The sequence below is a fragment of the Aphelocoma coerulescens genome, chromosome 1 (genome assembly GCF_041296385.1).
Source record: "Aphelocoma coerulescens isolate FSJ_1873_10779 chromosome 1, UR_Acoe_1.0, whole genome shotgun sequence".
NCBI lineage: Eukaryota > Metazoa > Chordata > Aves > Passeriformes > Corvidae > Aphelocoma > Aphelocoma coerulescens.
Genome location: NC_091013.1, coordinates 109,000,869 through 109,011,480, shown reverse-complemented (window position 1 = coordinate 109,011,480; position 10,612 = coordinate 109,000,869). Strand labels below are relative to the sequence as shown.

At 39.0% G+C, this 10,612-nt stretch overlaps 1 long non-coding RNA gene across 2 annotated transcripts; it reads left to right on the top strand.

Moving 5' to 3' along the window:
- The first annotated feature begins 880 nt into the window (after nucleotides 1-880).
- On the top strand, nucleotides 881-10,233 carry LOC138119874 (uncharacterized). 2 transcript variants are annotated; one of them, XR_011155647.1, is made up of 4 exons: nucleotides 881-980; nucleotides 1,154-1,314; nucleotides 9,709-9,806; nucleotides 10,184-10,233. It is a non-coding gene; the product is annotated as an uncharacterized lncRNA (long non-coding RNA). The 2 variants fall into 2 exon arrangements; XR_011155646.1 differs by lacking the exon at nucleotides 10,184-10,233 and having other exon boundaries at nucleotides 9,709-10,153.
- Nucleotides 10,234-10,612: the final 379 nt, after the last annotated feature.

The window sequence follows — 10,612 nt, the reverse complement described above, 5'->3', positions numbered from 1 at the left end:
AGTGAACCTGATCATGGTATTAAAATAGCCCAACTTTGTTAAGTTTCTGCTATAAGCAAACATTTAATAATGTTTTTTATTGCATCATCTTAAGGCTTAATACTGTATAACATATAGCCACAATTGTTTAATTGTTGGCCTCCCACCAACTGCTTCATAAGGTGTCACATGCTTTGCTTCAGTTTCCAGAGAAAGACTCCTCTTCCTAAATGTGTTGAGTGGTGATGAGATTATCTGATCTAACTTCTTCAGTTTTCCCCTCCAGCTGAAGTCTTTGCTCTGTGAGGGACTTTTCTCTTATTGAGGTGGAGAGAAGTGAATCCTGTAAGTCCAGGAGGGCTTCAGCCCTGCTATGGGCCTGTAAAGAAATGCCTGCTGGCTCTATAAGGCTGCAGGTTGGAAGCTGGGAGCAAACAGTAGAGCAAAAATCATGGTGTGCTTGCCTATGTTACCCCTAGGACAGCATTTGGGACAGGATATGGGGCTGGAAGAGCTTTTGACCCTGGCCAGTAGAGCCCTTTTAATGTTGTTACCTGAGGGGTCTGAGCTGTCCTGCCTGCCTTACCCTGCAGTGTGGGCTTTTGTGGCAGGGCCTCTGACACACCTTGGGATCCCCCCAGAAGGGCTGGGATGAGAAGCCTCCCCACACCTTCTGTGGCTGTTCTCTGCCCACTTCTGCAAGAGCAGGTGCACCTGTGCTCACTCTTCTGTCCAATTTGCTGACCCTCCATCAGCAAGTGAAAACCATTCCCTGCAAGGAGCTTGGGTAGGGGAGGAACAGAAAACAGTTAAATTGAGAAACTTCTGTGCCAGCTGTGTTTTGCAGTGCCTCTCAGTAGAAAGCATTTTTTTGTCTTTCTCCTGTCTAAACTAAGCTGAAATTTAATTTGAATGTCTTCTGGTCGTGCAGTACTGTGGGAATTAATCTCATAAAACAAAATGTAGACCTGCTTAGTCTGAATGAGCTTTAACTTCGTTATGTTAGTACAGAATAATTAGCAGACAACCAAAATGCAATTTTGTCTAAAAGAATGGTGGTTCTGGGGCTTTACCTCACCTATAGCCTTGCAAGGCTTTTAGTGTCCTGTCAAGCAATCTGTCAGAGCAGGAATGTTGAGTGCATTCATTTTTTACTTCAGTTCTTTTCTTACAGGAGCTCAAGTGACTCCACTGCAACTCTGGCATTTATCACAGACAAAATTAGGTCAGAAGAGAGCACAGAGGTACTGAACTGAAAAGAGATAAATTCATCTTAGAAGAAAAAAGAAAGTCTCAAACTGCAAACTTGGGTTTAATTTGTCTCCTCCACATAAGGTAAGACTTTTCCTAAGGGATTTTTCCAGGCAAGCTAGTGGTGACTTTGATATACATATAATATTAAGTTTTGTAGGAAGAATAATTATAAGTTTTTTTGTTGAGCTGTATAACTTAAAGTAACTGAAGAACAGTATTTTTCCTAAAAGTAAACAAAAGCAGCCTAGGGAAGACTTTGTCCCAGTTTGGTTTTGTGGTTAGTGTCCAGTTGTGGAAGCTGCTGAGCATGTTTAGGTAGCAGCAGGAGTGGTGGGATTTATTTGTCATTATTATTTGCAGGACTCCAGTACTTGTATTCTGGTTACTGCCAGTCTGGTGATAAAGCTGATAGATAAAATCTGATTGTATGTATGACTGACTGATGGTGTGACGTTATCTTCTGAGAAAAATTGCAGCTTTCCAATTTGCATTAAGGACACAAATATTAGCATCTTTGCTATAGAACATTTTCCTTGATTGTATATGCTGTTATGGTGTAGATAAGGTTTGAATTTTTTGCTGGGCCTGATGGAATATGTAAATACAGAAATATCACACTCCTAGGAAATAGTCTCTTGAAGAAGATGCCTCTAGTTTTACCTAAATATCTTTCAGAAAACATTGGTGTATTTGCCACTTGCTCTTTATCTCATGTACATCTGATGTTACCCAGATGTATTTTTCTACAGGGATTCTTCTTGTCTAAAAGCTTTTGCAAGCAATTAATTCTCGTGTGAATTCACTATCTAAAGCCATAACACTATTGCCTCCATCAATAAACTGAGTGAGAATGGGTAATTCCAGATTTATCAGTTACTGATGATACAAACTTCCCAGTAGTTATTGAAAACTTTCTTACAACCAATGTACAACTCTCTGCAAGAGGGGCATCATATGGTTCACACCATACAGCACTACATCATTTAATAGTCCTGGTGAATCAGTCTTTTGCAGCAGAGGGGATGGGGGAAGAAGATTGGAAAAGGCAGGCAGGATACACAGGAGATGGTTTCTGACAATTTTTCTAGTGGTAATAATGTATTACATTATGTACTGTGTACCAATTAAAATAAGAATATTTAAATCCAGCATGAAGAAAGTCAGGAAAACACGTGTGGTTCCAGACGTTCTGTGGTTTGTATCAAATCAAAGTTATTAAGACAGCCCACACAGTGAAAATAGAATAGAAGAAAATTTGACATTTGGACCTTAATACTGATTCCTCATAGTTGGGGTTAAGTATAGTGGTGTCTAGAAAACCACCTAGACCTATTTGAATGCAAAGTAGATGCTAGTTTAAAAAAAAGGAAGAAATCTATCTGAATGAAGATATTTTTTTCCCTTATCTCCTAACAAAACTGTGTAGGAATGTACTGCTGCTATGCAAATTGTATTTGACAAAAGCAGTAGGTGTCTGTTTAACAGCATCTCTTATCACCAAGTCATTTCTAATAATAGCTTAACTTTTGATACTCCTGATATTACAAATACTTTTCATAAATACTTTATAACAAATTGTCAAATCCTTATGTAAAAGCATTTACTGTGTTTGCAGCCATATCTTGGGGTGTAAGACACTAACTTTTTTAGCTAATTTATTTTAAGAATTATTATTCTCATTTAGCACATCCCACAATAAAGTCAGGTTCTGAAAGGTAAGGACAGGCTTTTTATAAGGTTGGTAAATCAAAGTTAGTCTGTCAAGATCCTACTGTTATTGCTAGAACATTTAATTAACCAGCTTCTAAAGAATTACCACATCTGCATATGGGAAGAATAAATCACTGAGGTAGAAAGCACAAGACCTTCTTAATGTCCTTGTAAATAACATGGAAAATCTGAAGATTTGCCTGGAAGCTGTTGTAAAAGAAAAATCTAGTTTAATGTGCTGACCTGATTCTGTTCCTCTTGGTAACCTTGCTATAAGGTTTTAAGTCAGATGGAGCATATCTGAGAATCTGATAGAAAGCAGGACGGATAATGAAGTGTTTTAAATGAAATGCAGAGAACTATTGGTAACTCTCAGTTTGGGGTTTGGATTTTATTTTTGTTGTTGGGATTTTTGGCCTTTCAAGTATGGTAAATGATTTTAGAGCATAAGTATGTACATCAAAGTGTGTTTGTTTACATATGCTGTCACTTAAATTTAAAAAAGAAAAACCTGTGGTTTTGTGCATTGGCATACATATGTATGAGTGTACACACACATTATATTTCATTGACATGGAAGATAATGATTGTTTTCTTAAGGATAACAGATTGCATTTTAACACAAGCTTTAAGAACTTAATGATGTTTTTTATCTATTCCTACCCCAAATGGATGCAGCTATTATTTTCTTCAGATTTAATGAAAAGAAATACATTAAACCACCTTTTCTTCATCTGCAGTATCAGCCCTGTTAGGTACCACAGCTTAAAAATAGGACTGAGAAAATTAAGCTGTGTGTCTCGCTAAGGAATAGTACATTTTCAAAGAAGATGATAATGGGGAATTACAGTAGCTCAAACTACTTTCTCTGATACCAAATGCTAGAGCATTTCTCTTTGAAATGCTCCCAAAGCTGCAGTTGCTCAACGGCTATAAGGGGCAATCATTTGAGACAAGGACAAGTCAAATGTCTCTTTTGAAGTGCCAAATTGTATTTTTTCAAGCAGTATTCTCAAAATGGAAGATAAAAGTTCAGAGTCTTTCGCAAGAGAGCTTCAGTGCAATGTGCACTTTGGAGGAAAGTCACTGTGGTTTAAGTTTGAGTGATAAGGACTTTCGCTGTATGAAATGAAAGAGCAGGACTTCAAAGTTCAGTGTTTGCTTTGCAACAATTGCCAGTTTCTGATGTCTAGACTCTCAAGTGAGGTTGATCTTTGCTCTCAAAATTACTCATTTTGTCTCAGAGGTTGAAATTGTCAGGGAGAAGCCAGACCCCTTTAAAGCTGAATTCTAGCTTTCATTTCAGCAGACTGCTTCCAGGTAGGAATTGTCAGGATGCCTGCACAGCTCTGCCTTGTACGAGTGGAGCTGATGGGAAATTTTCTAGTTAAAGAAACCTGATCTGATTCATAAGAAATCTTCCTGACCACCCTGTGGGTGAGTGGAAGAGGAGAAGAGAGAAAGGTTGGGCAGCCATGTAGCAAGTAACACCACTGTGAAAACTCCTGCCAGGAAGCTGAGGTTCACGTTGAGGTTTCTGTCTTGCCTGCATGAGTGGAGGGGCTCCCCAGCCACCAGCTGTCCAGGCAGTGTCTCCTTGTGCTGTTTATACAAAGGGGCATGGCTCCAGCAGAGCCAGAGGAACTTTCTCCAAAATAACTGGTGATCAGGTTACAGCTTTGGGATCTTGGAGATCAGAGTTCAAAACCCCTTTCTGAATCACTGAGACGAATTAACTTCTGGAACAGCTCGAACACAGTGCTTCTCTCTCATGTCAAATACCCACTCTGAGCAAATCAGATGTGTGTCTCTGTCGCAGAAGGCCAGATGAGCCCCGAGAACCAGGATGCTCTGAATCTGGGCCCATAATTGTGAATAAAATTTGAAACTCCTTGGTTTCTCTCCTGATGAGACTCTTGTTGTTTAAGTGTTGACTTTCCACAGGATTTCTCTGTTAGTTTGTAGGGCAGTCTGTAATAACACCACATGGGTATTGCTGGCCGGGTGAAATGGGTGTGTGACCATATGACCCTCTCTTACCTCCCTGCTAGCTCTTGCAGAATGCTTGCTAAATGCCAGGCATTGCTGCCTTCACCTGCAAGGAGTGAATCAGGGCTGTGGAGCAAGTTAGACTGTCTGTGAGATCTCAGCTTTGGCCTGAAAGGTGTGGAGGTAATGAGGGAACTGCAAAAGGGGGGAAGTGCAAAAGAAAGCAAAGAAGTACAGATAATTTAAATATTATCCCACATAACAGTGAATTAAAAATTCCTCTCTAAAATGAGTGTGGTCCCCACTAAGTGAGCTACAGATTGGCTGGCTAAATAGAGGATGACTGCATGACAGTGAGCTTTTGTGAGCTGATTGTTATTTCAGTGACAGGGACCCACTGTCCCATAGATCAGTCTGTTGCGAGACATCCACGTGACTTTAGCCTTGTTATCTTGTCTTCTTCATTGCCTCCTCCTTGCTTTATTCCCTCACTGCCCACTCCAGCCCTCCTATCAAACTGCTGCCACCTGCTCCTTGCCTCCTTGTCTGCCCTGCCTGTGCTACTGCTGTCAAGGGCCACCAAGCTGATCAAGGGGATGCAGCACCTCTCTTATGAAGAAATGCTGAGTGAATTGGGATTGTTCAGTCTGGGAAGGCTCTGAGGTGATCTAATTCAGCCTTCTGGTACCTGAAGGGAGCCTACAGAAAGGATGGGGGACTATTTACAAGAGTATGTAGTGACAGCACAAGGGGGAATGGCTTCAAACTGACTGAGAGAAGGTTTAGATCAGATAGTAGGAAATAATTATTTGCTGTGTAAGTGGTGAGGCACTGGAACAGGTTGTCCAGGGGACTTTGTGGATGCCCCATCCCTGGAAGTGTTCAAGGCCAGGTTGGATGGGACTCTGAGGTTGGGGTTCTGATTTAGTGAAAGGTGTCCCTGTCCCTGGCCAGGGGCTTGAAGCAAGATGAGTTTTAAGGTCCTTTCCAACCCAAACTATGAGATCAGACTAAACATGATTTGCCCATGCTGTGCCCAGGTGTGTGTTCAGGTATGCTTCAGAAGGGGAGCCAGTGATAGCAACGAAATTAAATGAAATTGTTTCATTTTAAGTTGCAGAGAATTTGTAGATCAGTCAGGCTTGCAGTCTTGCTAAGGCAGGCCTATTTGGAAAATTACCTCTAAATATTTTTAAATGTGAAAGTATGAATGATGAAAACATATATCTTGCTCTCAGATGAGCATGTATTCCAGAACATATGGAAAAATCCTCGGTGCAGTAAATGCAGTTCTCTGACAAATGAGAATAAAAGCAGCAGTGTTAGCTGCATGTGCAGTGTGTGTGTGATTGCAGGACTGTAACCAGTTCAAGGTTACTGGAACCACAGAGCCCAGCGTTCCATCCCTGGCAGTTGCCAGTACTGGCTGCTGAAGGAAGAAAGTGTAACATATCAGCAAACAGTAAAACTTCCCAGGAGTTATCCCAGGATAATTTTCCTAGACTTCAACAATTTGTAGTTCAGGAACTTTGAATCAAGGGTAGTGACTCTGCAGTGAAAAATGGAATAGCTACACATTGAGTATTTGTAATGAGGGAGTGAACACTCATTTAGCAAATGTTATATATGCACATAAAGAAACCCTGTTCAGTCTGTATATACGAATGAGATGGGGAAATAATTTCCCCATTTCCTGCTTTATGAAAGTTTTATTTAAGAACATTTATACTATTTTTAGTGAAGTTCTGAAAACAAGGGTGAAGTCCCATGGTAACGAGCGATTTGATAGGGAAAATCAGAGTGATATTTTAAAAAAACTTAAGAAATGTTCTGGATATTGTGAACAGTGTTTCCTATTCCCGTTGCAACTCTAGTGTTTAAAGGTGAGCAAATTCTTTTAAATCTTGGGGCCTGGTCATTCATTCACAGATGAATTGGGTTAACATTACTAGGACATTTAATCCATCATGTAAGCCAATAATACAGAAGTGAGGATGACTAATTATTTCATTTATGCAGTTTCATTGTAGGCACTGATACACATCTCTGGAGAATATTTTCAGGCAGCCTGAATAGCTGTTTCATGCAAAATTTCCCTGCATGCTGTCTCTGAGAATCTTCTGCCAAATAGATATCTATTTTTAGTTCATTACTGTTCAAGCTTTTATGTAAAAAATATTCAACACAGAACTATTTCTTTGTTGTTATTACTGCTATTGCAGAGTTGTAATAAAAAATAATAAGATTAAGTTTGGGGTTTTTTTGAGAGCAGGATGTAGAAAATGCATGGAATTTAATTTCTAATGCAAGTCTCTCTGTATATTGCAGTGAGTGATCACTTTTGTGATCCAGTTTTAGACCATGCTCCTTAAAATTCAACCATAAAAGATCATAGTAAGAATATTCTGGGAATCTGGTGCTTTCAGCTCGAACAAACACTTGGAAAGTCAGTTCAGGAAATCTTTTTTAGAGATGCCTGGTGATCTTTCCAACTTAGCCTATCTGGAATCTGGATCTTATATAGCAGGAAGATTTGTTCCAGGCCTCACTTCAATGGTGACTATTTATACATTAGTCTGGTGTCTAAAAATTAGAAGTAATACTGGAGTTTAAATGAGTTTAAATTATCTTTCCTTCCTGCACAGGAATGGCAAAAGGCCAGGTCCTCCTGCCAGCAAACCTTACAGATCGACCAGTTTTCATCTCCTGACTGCACACTAGTGCGGGATGGAAAACACTCCTGGTGGGAAGGGTGTTCACTTGGATTGTAAGAGTTTATTGTCTGGAATCCAATTGTTTCAATGCCTAAAAAGTGGTCTAAACATGATTCCCTTTCCACAAAAGAGAGATGCTGTTGGCTTCCACTTCTCTGAGTGGCACAGATAGAGATTCAGGTGTTGGTACAGGATTATTCCTGAACCATCCTTTTGAACTTGTGTGTGCCTAAATTATAGTTCCCGATTTTTTTTTTCCCTTTGGGTAGCTAAATTGTCAGATTTGGCCTTCAGTCTGCTGTGATAACTCTTGTTCATGACAAAGTCCCTCTCCTCACACTTCAGAGTTGTTCTGTGAACGCTTGTAGATGTGACTGATTTATGTTAAATTTGTGTGATTAATTTCTGTATTACCACAACCTCTTGTGGCTGGTTTATTTGTGACTATTAAGCTTCTGTCAATGAAGAATTTTAGACTAATACAGGAAAACCATAACACTTAAGGGACCTGCAAGGTGATGTGAATGGTCTGAGGCTGTAGTGTTCCCATTGCCACGGTTTGCCAATCTCCTATCTTCTCTAATTGGAGCATAACAACCCTGGCCATTTATCATTAAGCATTGTGACATCAGTCTCTGGCCTTTTGCTGAACTCTGAAGAATTGTGACTTTTCTTTGAACTCTCAGCTTTTAGTTCCACCGACCCTATGGCCCATTTATAACTGCTGTGCCATTTATCACTCTAGGGCTTAGAAATATGGTTGGGGGAAAAGACTCAAGTGCAATCATTCACACCTATGGTCTCTTTGTATTTGGACTTCACAGTTTCTGTGTAGTGTAACTGATAGGGAGAGATTAGTTACAAAACTGTAATTCCATTGAAGGATTGTGATAATACCCTACCATAAACTGTATATGATGCTCAAGAGGTTTGACATCATTGGGGTTCTGAGATTAAGTTACAGCATCTACTATTAATCTCTGTCAGTGTCTGTTTTAGAAGAGGGTTTTTGTGCAACCCCAGTGTAAAATATAGGACATTTTCTGAGTTAGGAGACTTGCTGTTACATTAATCGTCTCAGAGTCCTGTTAATAGTTAAACTATAGCATAACATAAAACAGATTTGGTACAAAAGGACAGAAATATTTATTTTTCCATGTTACAGAGGAATTCTCTGTACTGACTGCTAACAAGGTCTTGGGATATCAGTTTGAATCAGAACTTCTTTGGGATTTTAACTGTTTTGTCTTCTTAAAAAAAAAAGCAAGCAACATATAAAACTCAGAAAGAGTTACTGGTGAGCTTGAAGTATCATTTCTGGAAAGAAATCAGTGTATATTTTATAAGCAAAGCAAACTGACTCATTTTTATTCTTTTACATTACTCTTTCCCTGTATAGCTGCTGCTACTTACACACACACACATACACATTTACTGTTCCTGTGCCCCTTGGAAACTGTGGTTTCCCCTTCTTTAAACTTTTCTTTACATCTTTCTTTTATCTCATTTTATTTCATTTCTCTATCCCTCTGCCTTTTCTTGTAAATTTTTCCATCACTTATGAGAGAGAAACAGTTGAGTATGTTGTGCTTTAATGTGATTTTGGCCAAAGAATGATTATTTTTAAAGTGATTTGTTCTTGTGTAGAAAAAATTAGGAATTACTTTAAAACTCCATCAAGGTATGAAGTTGTGCATATGGGTGAGAGATCTTTTCACAATTCATATGAGGGAAACCAGATAAAGGAGGAGTTCAGTCAGAATAGCTCCAAGACTTTGGGAAGAACTTTCTTCTTCTGAGAATAACTTCCCTGTTATGAGAAAAAGATCAGGATATTATATCAAGGTTTGGAATTTCATGCCATGGGAAAAAACCAAAATGTTTTCTTTGAAATGAGAGAATGTTTATTTCTTCACTACAATGTGAACCCCTCGGAAAGAGAATTATTAGAATAATTATCTCCCTCGGTATTCTCTAATCAAAGACTCCCATTTTTATGCAAGAGTTTAACAAGTTTATTCGCTGTTCTTCCTTATGCTTTTTTTTTGCCTCCCGTGTCCAGAATTCCTGCTTGGGTGGTGCCTCGTGCCATTCCTTCCCTTCATGAAGACAACATTCCTGTGCCGTGTTACAATGCAGGATGGAACGAAGGCTGCACAGGTGCCTGAACCCTTTTCCTAGTGCCTGCTATCAGTGTACCTCTTTAGGACAGAGAAATATTAAGTTCTTACAAAGATTTCAATTTATGCCCAAAAAGTAATAAAACAAAATATTTTGCGATATATGTCAAATTTGACAGTAAAACTGTGCCAAGGCATCTGACAACTTTCCTTGTATTTTCAAATCCACCTCTCTCCTTACTATAGAACATGACTTCCTCTCTGGTGCAACTTGGTTTTAGTGTGAATTTTATGGAAATTTCCAAGTTTCTTAGAAGGAAAAAAGCAAGTGATAAGAGATGAGCTATTAAAAGGACCAATCAGACAGAAATTCTCAAGCCACAAGAAAAAATTAGGGACGTAATTTTTCTTTTTCAGCTTTGGATCCCCAGTGCATATAGATACTTTCTTGAAATTCTGATTAAAATATCTAATGTCCAGGTGAGATGTAAGACTGGAGAGATGGGTTTTTTTCTTCAGTCTCAGCACTTCCTGTTACTCAGCTGTAAGTAGTTACATGCCAATATTCAAACTTTGCCTCCTCAGCCTTACATTAAGCTTTGTAGTAATTACCATTTAGAAAAAACAAATGTTGTGGTATCCCAATGCAGCCATTGGTTAGGGTGCAATGCCACTTGTGTTTAATTAGCAGATAATTGGTCATTAGTAATTGTAAATGTTGTATGTACTGCAAGCCTTTGCTGTGTTGAAAGGGTTTCAATTTTCATCCATTCAGGATAAGGTACTTAAGCCATTTTGTCTCTGTATTCAAAGTTAGTACTCAAATGAAGCCCTGTAAATCTTTGT